The sequence below is a fragment of the Tenrec ecaudatus genome, chromosome 17, assembly GCF_050624435.1.
Source record: "Tenrec ecaudatus isolate mTenEca1 chromosome 17, mTenEca1.hap1, whole genome shotgun sequence".
NCBI classification, from domain to species: domain Eukaryota; kingdom Metazoa; phylum Chordata; class Mammalia; order Afrosoricida; family Tenrecidae; genus Tenrec; species Tenrec ecaudatus.
This window is the reverse complement of record NC_134546.1, coordinates 78021562-78039187: the sequence shown is the minus strand read 5'-3', so window position 1 is coordinate 78039187 and position 17626 is coordinate 78021562. Positions and strand designations below refer to the sequence as shown.

Genomic DNA, 17626 nt, shown 5'->3' with positions numbered 1-17626 from the left:
GCATTGGCTATTCAGAGCAGGGATATTGTCCTCCAGGCCTGGTGTGCCAGGTTGTGCTCTACTCTCTCTTCCTCCCCTTTCATTTGCTCCCATGTTCTCTGGTCAGACATGTCCCTCTCCCCTAGTGGTAGCTTTAGTGCCGTCCTGTAAAGTACATTCTTCTGGGAAGGTGGGCAGTTGGCCATGTAGCTGGTATTGGGACCGAGCCCTCAGGCCCCTCCCCTGGCTCCCTATTCCATGCCATCCGGGTGCATTTGCATCCCAGAACACTGGATATTAATCTGGTCCCTCTTTCCCTGTGGAGACAAAAACAGTACCCTCCCCTTGGGTGGGCCTGGGCCCTAAATCTTCGCCACATATCTCTTATTTTCCTTTTCTTCCCCATCCCTCCTTTTCACTTGGCCTCCATATGTACTCCTAGATTTCAAGACTAGCCACTTCTATGCAAATACCGTTTACAGAGGTAATTCGAGCCTATGCTATATGGTCACTTTGGGTAGAAAGTCAACTTGATGTCTTTGAGAGTTTCTTGTTACAATTTAGGAGACATTAATACACTCCTGCAATTGTAAATAGGGTTTCCCCTGGATATCTTTGAGAATGGTGGGAACAAAACCAACTCAAGACACAGCAGAAAGCCCCACCTGTGCTCAGCAATCTACCTGCTCCTGCATCCTGGGCTTGTTGTTTGTCTTGAATGCCCCTTGCTGGTCGAAAAGCCCCATGCAGTCCAACCCCAGAGCTGTCCTGTGAGGGCCACACTGACTTCCCTCTCTGTGTCTGCCTGCACGGCAATACACAGATGTGTCCTCAGTGCTCACAGTGGTCACAGGTAGGTAGAAATGTTTCTTGGCAGGTTCAATGTCAGCACTACAGTGACCACAAGTAGGAGATCTTTGTACACCATGGCCTCTCCCTGGGTGCTGCCTGAATCTACTCAATCCAAAACACTCTTTCCCTGACACTGATTCCATGGTTGGACCAGCATTTCAGGAGAAAGAGGGGAAGGAAGGATGTAAACATTTCTGAACCAAGTACATCCTGGCTCAGCAGACTCGAGTCTCCTTCTGGGGAGGTCATTTTTTAACCAGGAAACTATACCAAGTATTTCCCTATGAGTGTAACTGACTGGTAGAAGGTCTGGGATCCATGAGCAGTTTGTTAAGGCCACAGCGCCACTGCTCCACCAGGAGAGTTTTTTTTGTTTTTTTTCAAGAAATACACGGTTTATTTTTATTGTGGGGGTTTTTCTATTTCAATTGTTTTCAACAAAGGCTTCTTTAAAGAGTACAAAATTTTAAATAAAAATCCAACCCTTGGGAGAGGGCAAAATACACTGGTAGATTCAGCGAGTACAGTCCTGTCCGAATAGGGGCTGTTGGAAATGAAGCCATATTTCAGGGTGAAAACATTCACCCGCAGCCCCACAGTAACTAGAAAAATCCATGCTGGACCCTCCCAGATTAAGTGAACTAGCTGCGCAGGTTAGCATGCCCTCCATGCACACTCTTGTCTCCATTTCCTACACTAACACACCTTTTTACTTTCGAGTCCGCGGCTCGGCACACATCCCTTCTGGCCAGCGTGCTCAGCAGCCAGAATAACTAGAAATACTAGAAAACTAGAAATCCATTTAGGACCAAAAGCAATTTACCTGGCTTTGGGGCTCTGGGTGTTTCTATCTCAGCTACATGCCTGCCTCCTCCCACGGCTCTGGGGCCTCCGGGGGCTGCGGTTTCTGCTGCGACTCCGGCTGCGGCCTCTTTTCTTGCCTCTACTTCAGGAGCTGCGCCTGTCTCGGCTTTTGGACACATGCTTATGAGATTTCTTTCCCCTGTGCCGACTTCTCCTCTCCAACTCCCCGTTTCTGTGGTAGGAATAGTCGGAACTACGACTCCGTCTTCCCCTGGACCTGTTGTAGTAGCTGTGACGGTGGCCCAGCCTCTCTCTCCAATCTCAGCTCTTCCCATAGGATGAGCTAGTCCCATCTGGGGACAGGTACATGTCTCTGTCCGCTTCCCAAAACTCATTGTTGGAATTTCGGAACACGTGGAGAAACTTGCAGTGCTTGCCGCGTGGGCACTGCTGGGTCTCGAATAAACCACAAATCGCCATTTGCCACCAGGTCACCGGGCAGAATTCGCACTGCATCTGTCGTCCCGCTTACCACCTTCCATTAAACAGAGAAAGGGCTGCTTGGAAGTCTGATTGATACTGGACATACACGTTGCCCCTCAGATGAGGTTCAAAGTTGCAGCTGACCTTGAACTGTACCACCTTCCCCACGTTCTTGAACTCAGGGAGCACATCGTCATAGAACTCCAGAAACTGCTGGTAGGTCTCGCTGTACTCCAGGCTGGCATCCGGGTCATAGTCATCCACTTGGCACTGCTCCATGCCATACGTCGTGAACATGCTTTTCACAAGAAGGGCGGGACTCGATGCTGGGAAAGTGTGCTTCCGTGCATCGGCACGCTCCGGTTTTACTGTAGAATGGACAAAAGGCCCGGTCTTTCTCCAGTATTCTTACATCCAAGGGTGGCTCTGGGTTTTGCCATGTGGCACCGTTTTCCAACTCATTTTCCGCCTGATGCAGCATCTTCTGCATGGCTTCCTCTTTCTCATGCTTCTCCTGCAGCTTCTGCTCCTCCTCCTCCTCCCGCTCTTTCCTCTGCTGCGCTTCCCATTCTTCTTTTAACTTCCGCTCTAGTTCTTCCTGCCGTCTTCTGGCCGCCTCTTCCTTTTCTTTCTTTATCCGGAATTCTTCTTGGGCCTTCTGCTCTCTCAGCAACCACTCCTCGTGTAAATTTTGCCTCTCTGTCTCCTACAACTTCTGCTCCTCTTGGTGGCATTCTTCAGCTAAAGCCACCGCATCTGGCTCCTCCAGTGACAGTCCTGAGTCTCCCAGTCGCGCGAGCTCCTGCCCAAGCTTCTTTCGCTTCTCCTTCTTCAGGGTGGCCCTGTACTTCTGTGGCTTCCACTGCCCCTGGACGCCCCTGACAGATTGGGCAGCAAGTGCAGCAGCTGGCCGCTCATCAGGATCAGCTCATTGCCTGCCCGCTCGCTCACTCTTCAGGCGCAGCCTGAGCGCGCTTCATCCCTTACCTCTTTGGCGACTACCCTCTCACCACATGCGACCTCAGACCCTGGGAGACACTAGCATCTCTGGGCTCCCCCATCTTCTCGGCGGCTCCCAGGCCCAGCGCCAGGCCGGAAGAGAGCCACCAGTAGAGTTTTATAAAGCTCTCTCCAAATCAATTTGAATGCAGGCAGGTAAATCAAGTTAGAAGGCAAACAAATGAGCATTTGAGGGGATTGTGGGTACTTATCAGGAAGAAGTTCTAATAATACTGAGAATGGTTGGTGAGAAAAAGGCCAGGAAATTTGAGCTGAGGTTTTTCTTTCCTGTAAGACAATGCACCTGCTCATTCTTCAAGGGCAGCAATGGCTGAACTCTGAAAATTTCAAACAAAACCTTGCCTCCCCTGCTCTACAGCACTGCTGTTATTCAGCTGTCACAGACTGGGCTACTCCAGGGGAGTCTAATCCAATAAAAGGCATCAGTGGTCCCATGTGGGGAGATGCCTCCCTGCCATTTCAGTGGCTGGTGACATGATCTCATGTTCTCACTCTGTAGGAGACAGCGGACAGTTTTCCTCTTCTGCTGAACAGGAAGGTGCCTCTGAGACTTCTGCTCTGAGGGTTTCTACCCCTCTCAGGAAGTGGTTTCTCTCACTGTGTGTCTTGCACAGTAATACATGGCCGTGTCTAAGTCCTTCAGGCTGCTCCACTGCAGGGACATGGTGCTGATGGAGTTGTCTGTGGAGATGCTGACTTTTCCTTGGAAGGATGGGTTGTACTTTGTTTGAGAGTTTTCAGGATCAATTCTTCCTATCCATTCCGAGCCTATTCCAGGCATCTGCCTAATCCAGTGCAAATAGTAGCTAGTAAAGCTGAACCCAGATGTCTTACAAGAGATCCTCAAAGATTCTCCAGGTCTCTTCATCTCTGCCCTAGACTGCACCAGCTACACCTGGGCACAGACACCTGTGGAAATAGGATTCAGAGATCAGAGATTTCCTCTTCACACACTGCCCTCCATTCTTCTCAGACCCTGTGGCGATCCTGACCTGGGAGAAGAGTAATGAGGAGAGTTAGGGTGGCAGAACTCCATCTTGCAAGGAGGATGGAAAGTAATCACATTGTGGTCCCCAGCTGGGTGATGAGGGTGCTTCCCCTGGGGAGGTAGCCTGTGGGTCTAAAATGGGTGTCTTCCACTTTGCATATTTCTGCCCTGCCCTCCATGTCAGACTCCTCCAGCCTTATAACCATGGAAACCCAAGGCAGGGGGAGGTGTGGGTCTTGGGACTGTTGAGAGGGACAGAACCTGATCCTAATAACATCACACAACACACACAAAAAGACACAAACACACAGTCATTGGCACATTAACCCCAGAAAGTATTGAACCGTGGTTCTCCACTCAGTGCATCTCTCAGTCCACACTCAGGTGACAGTGGTTTGAAACCCGGTGTGAAGCTGCAGCCCAAGGAGCCTGGGCCCTCACAGACAGTCCCTCCTTACTGTCTGCAGGGAATTATGTCCAGGATAGAAAGTACCTCTGACTCCTTAGTGAAGACACTGAAGAATCTTATCTCCCAAATGGTCCCTTTTCAGTAGACTCTCAGGTATGTCCTAGTGCTCAGGTCTGCCCTGTGCTTCCTGCTGCCTGAGGAGAGGAAACAAATCTTAGGAAATGTCAGCTTTACTCGGAGTGCCAGACAAATCTGTGCAGATTAAAGCCAAAGATGAGTGTGTCTCTCTGAACACTCATGGTCAACCTGGCCCTTGTTACCAACTCTCTGACAGTGGAACTCTGTTCACAAGAGAAGTTAAAAGTCCAAAATGTGGAATATTTCACCTTCATTAGTTTCATAATCTGTCTAAACATTACTCTGATCTACTGTGATCTAAACTAAAGAAAACCATCAGTGAGTTAACTTTTCTCTCTGAAGAGGAGGCCTTGGAGGTTAGAGAACACCAAGAACCGCTGACATAACAGCCCACAAAGATAATGTCCTACATCTGGGTTTTGAGAGTAGTGACAGGGGACTTTAAACCACATGAGGTGCAGCTAATTGTTTCTCCCTTTCCAGAGTGATGATCATTGAAGACACATGGACACCATTCATCTAATGCTATAATGAATCATAGATACAAGTGTCCTGAACCCTATGACCAGAAGAAATAGGTGGTACCTTGCTATCAGTACCCACTTCGCTGTAAAAGGTAGCATTAGAAGGTCTTGGGCAGAGTGGGATAAAAAGTGAAAGAATACACACGCATGCACACACACACACACAAAGAAAATAAAAACACTAGGCTTACCGCTTGGGTAGACTCGTGGAAGTCCTGAGAATACGGCTGTCAGCATCCCTTCAGGTATGGGACTGAACTCACCCCTTGGAAAAACTTCCAGTCAAATAGTCCACAAACCTCCCAAGGAGCAATTGTCCTGGGGAGATACAATAACCTTAAAACTATCAAACTTCTGTGATTCAAAGGGCAACATTTATCCAGGGAACATTCAGAATGTTTGGAAAGAAAAGGTAATTGTAACAGGAGTTTGTGTGTATTGCAGTCAATGAAATGAAACAAGAGTGTATAAATAGTTGAATGAACATTAATTTTCTCGGTACACCTTCACGCAATCCACAAGAAAGTGTAAAGATAAAAATAGAAAATAATATTAAAATGTTTCCCTTCAGTTCTCCTCTGATGTGGAGAGAGCACCTCAGCTTGTGGGTTATGCACTCAGAGTCTCCCAAGAAAAGAACAAGGACCCAGAGAAGATATCATAATTCCATGCTTCATTCTCTTCCCTCTGTTCACTGGAGTTGAGAGTTATGCTAAAAAACATCTAAATATCAGTTCTCAAAGACAGGAAGAGGACTAAAAATCATGACACAAGGGAATGGGGTAGGGGAGGCCCAAATGCTGCTAGGAAACCTGTATCTTGTTCCCCAGGCACTGAGTCTTGAATCTGGGTCATGTGCCTGTTTGTCCTGAGACCCTGTGCAATACATCCCAACATTCCCCTCATGGTGCTTACAGTCTGGTCTCACATAGCTTCCCTGACCTACTTTTACCTGCATCACCACACACATCAAATAGGTGATTTATTCCTGCTGTGGGGACCCAGGTACTTGAGATAATCTCTTGAAGAGTGAATCATTGTTTTATAACATCCTTACTCCTTATAACATACCTCATGTAGTAGTTTGTGCATTTAGTCTTCAATTTATCTCAGGATAGACAAGAGTGTTCTCTGAACACCATCTGCCTGGACTCAGCCCAAACCCCTGAACTTAAATGCACAATGACACTGGTGTTTGTTGAATGCGTTTCTCTTTCTCTCTGCCATCCATCTACACATTTTCCTATCTCTGCTGTCTTTCTATCTATCTATCTATCTATCTATCTATCTATCTATCTATCTATCTATCATAAATCTATTAAATGGTCTATCAATCTGCTGAACTATCGATTTAGCTGTCAATTTTCTCTAAAGAGCCTGTCCATATTTCGTATCTCTCATCTATCTGAATTTTTATTATCTGTTTCTGTTTCTATTCATTTCATGCTTAACTTTATTTCTGAAATAAATCCAAGCTTAACGGGAGCAATATATTTTGGTTTTGGTTGAGTATGCTATGTATTGGTCACTGATTCTAGTTTGCTAGACCCATTTATTTGTTTGTTTACTTATTAAATTCTTGATGTCCTCATGGCTTTTTATTTAATTGTTAAGACCATAATTGAAAATATTAAATTGAATTAATCCACTATTTGATGGAGTTCTGCTTTTACTTATTTATTGCATTTAAAATATTAGCCAGAATTTGTATATTTGGAAGGAATAATGTTATATTCTCACCACCTGTTTGCTAGTTCTTTATACTGTGGTGGCTTGTGTGTTGCTGTGATGCTAGAAGATATGTCACTGTTATATAAAATGCCAGCAGGGACACCCAAAGTGAACCGATTTCATCAAAGCTTCCAGACTAAGACTAGACAATTTAGAAGGACCCCACTACATTCTTCAGTGGAAGAAGCTTTGAAAATCTTATGCATACTTTTGAAGTATTGTTAAATACTGACAGCCTAAGGAAAGGAATTAGGAAATCATTGAAGCTACTGTCAGAGGATGGGCCCCTCATGTTTGAGGGCACTCAAAATGTGACTGAAGTGGAGCTGGTTTCTTGGAAGGGAGTCGGCCATGATGGTGTGATTTGGGTAAAGCCTCTGGGAGTGGAGCCGTCAGGATCTTCATTTGCTGATAGAACATGTCTCAAGGTAATGCGAAACAGCTCCAAAAGTCTTCTGATGATCAAAGCTGATCATTTGCATACTATAAATTGAGGAAAACTGGAAGGGGCCAAAGATGATATGGGATGCTTGATGTTTGCTTGATATCCTTGGCATTAGTGAGCTTAAATGGACTTAAATGGTATTGCAAGTTGATCAGGAAATCATAAGATTTACTATGCCAAGAACAACACAATGAAGAGAAGGGGATAGCATTCATTGTCAGAAAGGATCTTGCTAAACCCATCATGGAATGCAGTACTGTCTGTGAAAAGATCATATCCGCCTTCAAGGAAATCCAACCAATACATCTATTATCAAACAGTACTTGAAAAACGCATTTGCTGTAAACTTTAACATACAAATAAGTGAGGTATAACAGCAATAAATAAAAGTTATATTTTATGTGCTCCTTCCTCCTCACTTTCTGCTGATGAGATTTCAATTCCATTATTATACATCCTATGTGTAATAGGTCTGATTTTACATATTTCGTATACATTAATATTGCATTCCTTTGTCATAAAAATAGACAAATTTATTGGGGGAAACAGTGCAATGGAGATGCATCCCCAGACCACAAGAAGCCAACCCTGTGCCCCTGGGGTGTGTCCTGAGATCTGTGGGTTCTGAGTGTCCCCTGCAGCTCAGGTCTCTCCCAACAGGGAGTCTGTTTCTGGGATCACACTGACTCCCTCTCCCTTTTTTCTCACAGAGTACTAGATGGCCTTGCCTTCCATTTCCCAACCGTCTATTTGCCAATAAACCGTGTTCTTATCATTGTCTCTGGAGGTGGTAAATTAACCCTTCATGGAGTCTGCATAGTTGTCAGTACGGAGATGGAAGTATTTACACAGAGAGCTAAGGAAAAGCTACATACCAAGGTATTTCTTATTTTCCCCCCTAGAGGGGCTGATATAATTTCATAGTATTGTAATGCTAATTTCACAGGAAGTAATTTTCTTTGTTTCTCATCTCTAACTTCATAACTGGTAAGTAAAGAGAAGATTCAACTATATATTCTGAGAGACTGCCTCAGCCAGTACAGCTGCCCTCCCCTCAGGTGTCCTGACGCTCTCAGGATGTGGATTTCTACAGCGTGTGTCTCACACAGGAAGAGGTGGCAGTGTCCTCGGAGTTCAGGCTGCCAATCTGTAGATAAGCTGTGCTGAATGACACATCTGAGGAGATGTCTTTTGGGCCTGTGCAAAGCCCAGGGCATATGTTGACTTCCCAGTGTGGGTGTTGATCCAGCCCATCCACTGAACGCCTTTTCCTGGTGCTCATCACACCTAATTCGTACCGTAGTTGGAAAAGGTGTGTCTGGAAGTCCTACAGGACACCTTTACCTACTCTCCTGGCTTCTGCACCTTGGCCTCAGACTGCACTAACTGCATCTGGGCATGCACACCTGTGAGGAAGTAAACCAGAAGGTGAGGTTCTGCAGCTGCTTCAGTGTTCTCTCCAGTCCATGTCTTATCTTACTGAGGGCAACTGCCAATAGGAAAATGAAGCCACATAGTCAGTCCTTGATGAGTGCACTTTGGTGTCAGTGGTTTAGGTACAGCCTATGTGGCAATGTCCTTGCTTATTGCTGTATAAGGGTGATGGCTTAAGCTTTGAACTCTATAGGGCATTTGTACATGCACATAATTCACATTCATGAATGCATTTCTGGTCTACATCAGGTATAAATAAGTGGAAACCTCGAGAACATGACGGAGCCACACACCAGGATAGCTTCGCTGCTCATCTCAAATGTTGTCTCGAATCCTGATTGTAGTGGATACATCTCATGATCTCATGATGTGGTTGGACAGTTGGTCATGACTGGTACAGATGTATCCACTTATACTCGAACCCTATAATTTCACTGACTTCATAGATGAGGTCTGACAAAATCAGCTTCTCATGGACTAATACTGACCAAGCAACGGGGCCATTGCTCTGTGTCTGTGATGAGATACAGTGATTTTTCAATGACTGACTGAGGTGGGTGTGGAGAGAGGTCTTACTCATTTGACTATATCACCCTCACTATTACTATATATGTATTGAGTGTGTTTTCATATATAGTCAGCTATATTTTCCATGAACTTCTGTTTTTTTACTTGTTTAAAATTATGTATACCAAAATGTTATTTTAACAGGCATAAAGTTTTCTTATTTCCTCTCCTCACATAAAAACCAGCCCACAAAACGATATATATATGAAAAATTGAAAAGCAACAAATGAAATAATATAAAAGTATGTAAAATATTCAGAACACATAAAAAACCAAGCAATACAATCTATAAAATATAAGGAAATATTACTTTATCACCCTAAGTTGGATAGAACCCCCTAAATAAATTTAATAATTTTGCAAGATGTATTAAGGATACATTAACAAGATTAACATAAGTTGTACATTTTAATCACAAAAAGTATCAGTATTGTGAAAAAGATTAACCAGAACCGATAAGATTAGGACATATCTCTACAAACTCAGATACTTCTCTAGTGTACAGTACCTATTTTCTGAAAAAAAAAATCATTCCTTGCCTGAATGGTCCTAAATCAATTCAAGTGCTTAGGGCTCAAAGAAACTCAGTAACCACTGGATGCTCTTCATTTAGAGGCCAGGGACCTGCTTTCTCAGGTTTTAGCTCGAAGAACCTAGGGACAAAGCATAAGGGGTGATCAAATGTAGCTCAGTTTCCCGGTGCTGGGTGATAAAACACCCTATACTATCTGTCCACTCATCCCTCTATAATGTCTTGTCATGTGGAGATGACCACAACTCTCTGCCCACGTACAAACTCTAGGCCCTCTCTGGACCCCTGCCACTCCATTTCCACTCTGGACCCCTGCTCTGTCTCTCTTGGACCATCTCCTCCTCTCTGAGTCAGGCACCTGCTCCTTATTCTGCAACATGAGCCTTGGGTGCACAGATGCTGGGAGTCCTTGCATGCACCATCAGAGAATTAAAGTGAATTGGCATATCAAATGTCATCCGAAATCTAGAGGAGGTCTATTCAGATGGGAACAGCTGTGTTCTGCTTACCTGAATCAGAAGCTATCAAACCCATGTATTTAAAAAACAAACAAACAAAATAAAGCAAAACTGTAAATTAAAATTTTATGAACTTCTAGAGACTGAGTATTATTTACTGTACCAGTGAGAAATTGCTGGGGCCAGTCATTAGTGGAGCCCCGAATTCTGTGGGCTTTACCTATAACCCCCCCCCCCAAGATTTTCAAGTATACATTCAAAATAAGCCCTGTGATTCAGACACTGGATTGGGAGTCTTTTATCATCTCAACAGATTTAGCGCCAGAGGAAGGTTAATTCATTGATTTTTCATAGCTGGAGGTGAAATATTTCCCCTATCAACCACACACACCATATCCTACCCATGAGACCTATGTGTGAGGATATAATGAACAGATATTAAAAGTTCAAACATAGAGGAGATTTTGCAGTGAAGGAAAGGAACATGGACAGGCCAAACTATAAACTACAACACAGGCATGAAGGTCAGAGTCTTACTGCCCAGGTGCTATAAAAGGTTCAGACTCAATCAGAAGAACACACAGAAATCTATCTTTTTCTCCCACTCCATCATTATGTAGATTCCCAGCATCACAATCCTGCATTACAATTTAGAATGGGAAGAATCCGCTCCTCTGAGGAGAAAAAAAAAACAAAACAAATTACATATAGCAAACATGGCTATGGTCTAAGTCTTTCCAGATTAGCATGAATCCCCACAAAACTTAGTTCTGAGAGCAGGGTGAAAAATGTACCTCGAGGAAACACTAAATACTAAGATAAATTTTCATTTATCTGAGTACACCCATCTCATTTCTAGACTGATTTTCTGTGTTGCCATACCTCAAATTTAACGCATTGTTCATATAGAAATTTTCCCAATGTTATTTTATGTTGAAAACTGAACTGAGCATATTTTCAATCTGTGAACCTATTAATATTCTTTACCAAACCGCTGTAGCTTGTCCAATAGAAGTGCGCAGGACACACGGTTCTGGAAATGGAGTGCTGTGTGAAACAGAGTCCTTCTTCCTAGAAGAGGAGACCAGGGGATAAAATTATCTGCAGAGCACATTGAAATCTGAAAACTAAGAGTGAGAAGACTACACTGGATGGATGCATGGATTGTGATAAGAGTTGTATGAGCCCCCAATAAATTGATTTTTTAAAAAGAAGAAAAGAAATGTCTAGGAAATAATGATGGGGACACATGTACAAATTATCTTGATACAATTGATGAGTGGGTACAAGAACTATAAGAGCCTTCAAAATGTTTTGTTTTCTTCAAATAGTGAGGACACTTAAGAGATGATCACATTCTAATAGAGAGTAAGTGAAGTGTAGCAATGAATAAAGAAAACAGAAATGACAATTAATTAATTTCAAAATATAATGAACGTAGTATGTGAAGCCATAAGGTTCAGGAAAATCTTCCAAGTTTAAAAGACAAAATGAAAATTATTTATGATTCCACAAAGTAGTATCATAAAGAGCAAACTTGCCATTATCCAAAACAGTTGACTAGGACTAGAACTCAGATTAGGAGCACCAGGAGGAAACATGCATTTAATATCTGTTAGGGAGAGTCCAGACTGCATCACTGACATGTTGTTTTGTAAATGTATCATCCATTTTGACTAAATGTCACCCTTTAGAGAGACTGGAACTGCCCCCATAGGGATCTCTAAACTGTAATCTTTTTGGACACAGACTGTCAGTTTAATTGTGCAAGGGGCCAGCTGGTGGGTGGTACCTGCTCACCTTTCAAATAGCATCCACGATCTTGAACTTTGTGTCACCAGGGATTGCTACATCATCATTTACAAATATAGAGAGAAACATAGTTTACAACAACTATTAATTGACATGTATAATATTTAACTGTAAGCAAGGGTTTTCCATCTCAATCCTATCCTCCAACTAATCTGGGCTGAGAACAGTAACCTCTGTCAACAGTTTCTGGGCTACAAGCCAGAAATAAAGGGAGAACATGCTTTCTATGATGTTCATAAAGATGACTTCATTATTTTCATTCCTCTTTTTATTTAGTACTGTTACACCTGTCTTATATTCCTATTCATGCTTATGCAAAATGAACCACATAGTAGATTTCAACAGATGAAAAAGTTTTTGTCTATCATACTATTAATTATGAAAGTGCTTATTAAGAGACCGTGTTCACAATCGATTTAAAAACGAGTTGTTGGTCCTAGTGTAAAGACAAAAAAGAAATTACCTACCTTTGCCATGTTCACACTCAAAATCCAACATTCATTATAAAATACATAATCAATAGAAAATGTAGACAAGAGCCTTGAATGACTTTAGGGTATGTAATAAAATTCCCAGAAAAGGATAGAGGCATCGGTCTTAAACAGAACTGGAAGTTGTCTCACATGTGAATGTCAGTAGTTTGAGAAATACCCAACTCACCATTATCAATAGGAGAAATATATCCCAAACATCTATAGGTATGGTAAGAGGGAAAATAAAATAAAAATCTAGGTTTTCTATATAAGAGTCTATCAAGAGTGTACCAGGCCTAAGAATGGCCTGTCATTTTGTCAAACTACAGTGGACACAAAAGGCCACGGAACCCATCGCCTAAATTATGCAGAGATATCAAGCCAAAAGAGGAGCCCCCACTTAAAATGAGGAGCACAAGAAATAGTCTGTCATCTCTAAAGGAGAATTTTCCAATTAGAACACCGAAATGGCAATGGTGAACCTTCCTTGAAATGCACAATGGTTAATATATTTCTGCCCAACATACCCGCCCTTCTCCTTCCCTCAGGACCATAAAGCAATCTTCCAAAAGTTGTGAAAAAAAAAAGAAATCTGGTTATTTTTAATTTAATTTCTCAGTGAACTATTTGAAACTCAATTATCCTCTTTTCATAGATTAAAAGTTCTTCTCTCTTCCCTGTCATCCTAAGAATGGTATGATTCGCCTTTAAAATAGAGTGCCCTTAACACATTCAACTGTATGACAGAAAGGAAATCTATGGATACAGTATTTTGTGAATGATCTTTTAAATAAAAGAAAACCTTACGTAAAAAGAAAAATATAGAGTGCCAAGAAGTCATTTATTGACAATATTCGAAAAAAGATTAAGATTTTCTTTTCTATCATTTTCAGCCAGTAATTAATACAAATTACCTCCTGTCATCATTTAAATCCAAGGAATATATAGAGATAATAGTGTATAAGTTTATTAGCTCCAAAAAATATATTGGCTTAATTCTGGATAATTACATGTTACTACAGAAAATGTTCTCTGAAGGAAATCAATTTAATAATAATAAGGAAAAGCCACCATTCCTGGCAAGTATAGGACAGCTATGGGAGGGTCTCAATGAATGACAGCTAATATCATTCCAACATTTCTGAACAATGCCAAGTACAAGAATTTAAAAATAATTGCCAAGGAATCCTATTTAATAAGTAGCCTACTTATATCAGAGTATAAACTACTGTTCACTTTGGATGAGGCAAGGTAAATAATTTCTAACAAAAGCTGCCGCTGCAATTATTATATTAGAAATAATTAATATGAAAAAATATAGATAGTTACTAGTAAATGGCAAAGTATTTCCAAGACAAAGTTTTATAACAAAAATAAGGGAGGGGTGGGCACATTTAATATAAATACTGAACATATTGTGATGGAATTATAATAATGCTGGCTTTTGAGAATAACATACTTTATTGAATGAGACTTTTTTTGAAAAGTTGGGGTCAATTCTTTAGTTATTTAAACTGTTCTACTTGAAGACCAAAAACATGTGGTTGGATATACAAAATAGTTATCAACACAGGTAATTTTAAAGAGCAAAACACGCATCAAATGAAATTTCTGAAGTTACATTCTCACTTCAGGATGGTGTGCCATATGCACCTTTTTCCAACTTTGGCTTAAAATATCTACAAGACCGTGGTCTTCGAGGCCTTGCTCCATCTGCCAGTTCTTTCCAATCCTCAGGAGACATTAGATGGTAACACATTCCATTCATCACCATCTTAAGGCACTCAGGATTGTCTTGAATGAGGGGTTCAAATGGGATGGTTTTACATAAGAAATGTTTTGAGATCAGAGGAAATCTGACGTTAGCGAGGACATCCAGTATAAAAGGCTGGCGATTCGGCGCATCATGTCCCAGCCACCTGACAGCAGCATCATAAACTTCCTCCTCTGCACTCACCGTCAGGGAGTCCTGGTTGAGCAGACTTGTTACTAGCTCAGCATCAAGGCGGAGAAACTCCTCAGTTTTGGAAACGTCAGGGAAATTATGGTCAATAAAGGCATCTGCAGTGGCTTTCAACTCAGGACAGACTAGACGCTCTGCTAGAATGCTTAGACTGAGACAGTTTGAAGCATCCACTTGCTCTTTCAAAAAATCAACACACATGTTCTTCACAGGTTCCATCTGGTACTGGTTTGCGGCATCCAACAGAGACTGCACATTGTTGGTACTCACAGAAACCCTAGCCGTGTAAGCAAATTCCACCAAGTGTTCAATAACTTCAGGGTCTACGTCTTTGAGCTCTACTTCAGAGGATTTTGATTTGAGCATGCCAGTTGTGAACATGACATTAAAAACTGGGCTGGCTGCAGCCATGACCACACGATGCGTAGGGATCTTTCTTTCCTGGACCATGAGAATCACATCGCAAAAAGTTCTCTGCTTTCGCATGTCATTCATGACTGCCATGGAGCCCATCAGAAATTTCGCTTCTTCCCAAGTGTCAGGTTTCTTCTCGGTCTTTCTCTTGCTGCTCTGTGACACCCTGGAGCCTGACATCCTCCCTGAGCTCGTCTCTTGTCTGAGGCTCTCCGGGCTTGGTGCGGATTGTGGACTGCAGACTGCGTTCCGGCAGGAGTCACTTCTGTGGGCCGAATGCTGAGGGCGGGCTGACTGTGGAGGCGATGGCGGCTCAGCCTCTGCGGAAACACCAGGCTGGGCTGTGCGGCCCTGGCAGCAGCTCCAGGGCAACCTAGGCTGCGTCCGGGACAGAGCTGTAGCAAGGTGGTGGATGAGCCTAGGATTCTGAAAATAAGAAAATTTTTGGTAGGGAAGAAAAAAGGCTAACAAAGAGAAGAAATAAAAATTCTTCTATCCATAAAAAAAGATGATTTGGACACATACCAGAGGGACTCCGTAGAATGCAGCCAAGGAGAGTTGCTTAGAGGGAAATTCACCACTGCTGGAACAATGGAGGAACATCATAAAGGTAAGTAGGCACAGACCCATGGGGTTTTGAGGGCTGGGGCTTTTGGCTTACCTCAGTGGAAGTCTGCTGGGGTGTGACCTTGGCCCTGCCACTCTACCTGCTGGAGCTGGGACCATCTGGAGCCTGTAGTGGGGATTGGTCTCAACACAGCCACAGTATGCTTTCACCTGCCTCAGGGCTTGGACAGGACCCGTGCAGCTCCACCTGTAGGGATCAGGGTTCAGCTACACTGTTGCTTCTGTTTACATCTCTGCTCTCTGTTCCTCCACATCCCCAGAAGGCTGTGCAGGGGCTTTTTCACAGCACAGCCACAGCTTGCCACAGCTGCGTCTGGGCAGGGACTAAACCCATACCCTGGCAGCTCCACTGGCAGGGATCAGGGTTCAGCTACATTGTTGCTTTTGTTTACATTTCTGATCTCTTTCCCCTATGGTCTTTGAGGGGTGCAGAGGAACTAAAGCTTTGCAGCTCCATGGGTGGGGAGTGGGACTCAGCTGCATAGTTGCTTTTGTTTCCCTCTCTTCCTTATAGTCCCTGCACAGTCTAAACAGTCTTACTTTTAAATTTTTTTCCTCATCTTTGTCTCTTTCCTGTTCTCTCACACTCTACTGCTGACCTCCAGAACACTCCCTTTGGCCTAGGGCATTTAAGACTGTACCACACCCAGCTAGGTGAGCTCCAACCTCTGTAGCTTGCCCAAGGCTAGGGAAAGGTCCTCTTTCCTTCCATGGGAAACTGCCCAACTTCTCACTGGGGGATTCCTGCCTGTGGCCTGTGTGCCCGGAGGCATAAAGCAGCTCAACCAACACTCACCAACATTACAAGCTGTTGCAGGAACCTCTGCTCACTAAAGCAGGCAACCCACCAGCCTTCTGGGACACTCTCATGATAGGGAAACCACAGGAGGATAAAGTGGTAGGTTAATTCCATAGTGAAATAAGCTATAGACAGTTGGAAGAAACACTCTTACAAGTCTCCCAGAGAGCCTGTGCCCTCTGACTCCCTGGAAAATGGTATCTGGCTCCTCTAAAAAAAACCCTATGCAAACAGCCATCAGCCCCAAACCTCAACATAAAAATTTGAGAAACAAAGGGACATGGCAGAATATATCCTAAACATAATGACATGCATAGAAGAAGCAGACATGGGGCTGCCACAGAAAGAAATTTTCAGAATGCTACTTGGAGTCATATAGGATATGAGGGAAACAATACAGAAAATGAATAAAATGATGGAAGATGTAAAAGCCATATACCAAAGGGAAATACAGGAGTTTAGGGAGGAGATAACAGAAACCAGTAGCAGCCTCTCAGACCTTGAGAAGCAATGGAGGAATCAGAGATCCGCATCAATGACTTGGAGGACAGCCAAGAAGACTTTAACAAACACAGACAAAAATCTAATAAGATCATCAGAGAACCTGAAGAAAACTTAAGAGTTATGTCTGATACTATGAAGCGAAACAATATTAGAATTATTGTCTTACCAGAAGAAGACACAACAAAGAAGTCATCTGAAACAATAGTGAGATAATTCTTGGAGGAAAGATTCCCCAGTATAGGAGTGAAAACTAGGCAACCATTCTGGAGTCTGAAAGAGCACCAGCTAGACTAGATCCCAAAAAAGAAGTCACCAAGGCACATAACAGGAAAATTATCCAAATTTGAATAAAAGGAGAAAATCAGAAAGGGGGGGCAGCTAGGGAAAAAGAAGCAATCACATATAAATGTTCCCAAATAAGATTATGCTCAGACTTATCAGCAGAAACTATGAAGAAAAGGAGTGAGTGGAGTAGGATATTCCATAAATTGAAGGAAAACAATGCAAACCCAAGAATACTCTACCCAGCCAAATTATTGATCAAGATAGATGGAGAAGTAAGAGTCTTCCCAGACAAGGGAAAACTCAAAGAATACGTTAGAAGAAACCCAGCCCTACAAAAGATCTTGCCAACCCAGTATGGGCAGAAGAGCAACACTCAACAAGCATA

At 42.9% G+C, this 17626-nt stretch overlaps 1 pseudogene; it reads right to left on the bottom strand.

Annotated features, from left to right (window-relative positions):
- Nucleotides 1–1779: 1779 nt before the first annotated feature.
- LOC142430527 (U2 small nuclear ribonucleoprotein auxiliary factor 35 kDa subunit-related protein 2 pseudogene) lies at nucleotides 1780–15116 on the bottom strand (annotated as a pseudogene).
- Nucleotides 15117–17626: the final 2510 nt, after the last annotated feature.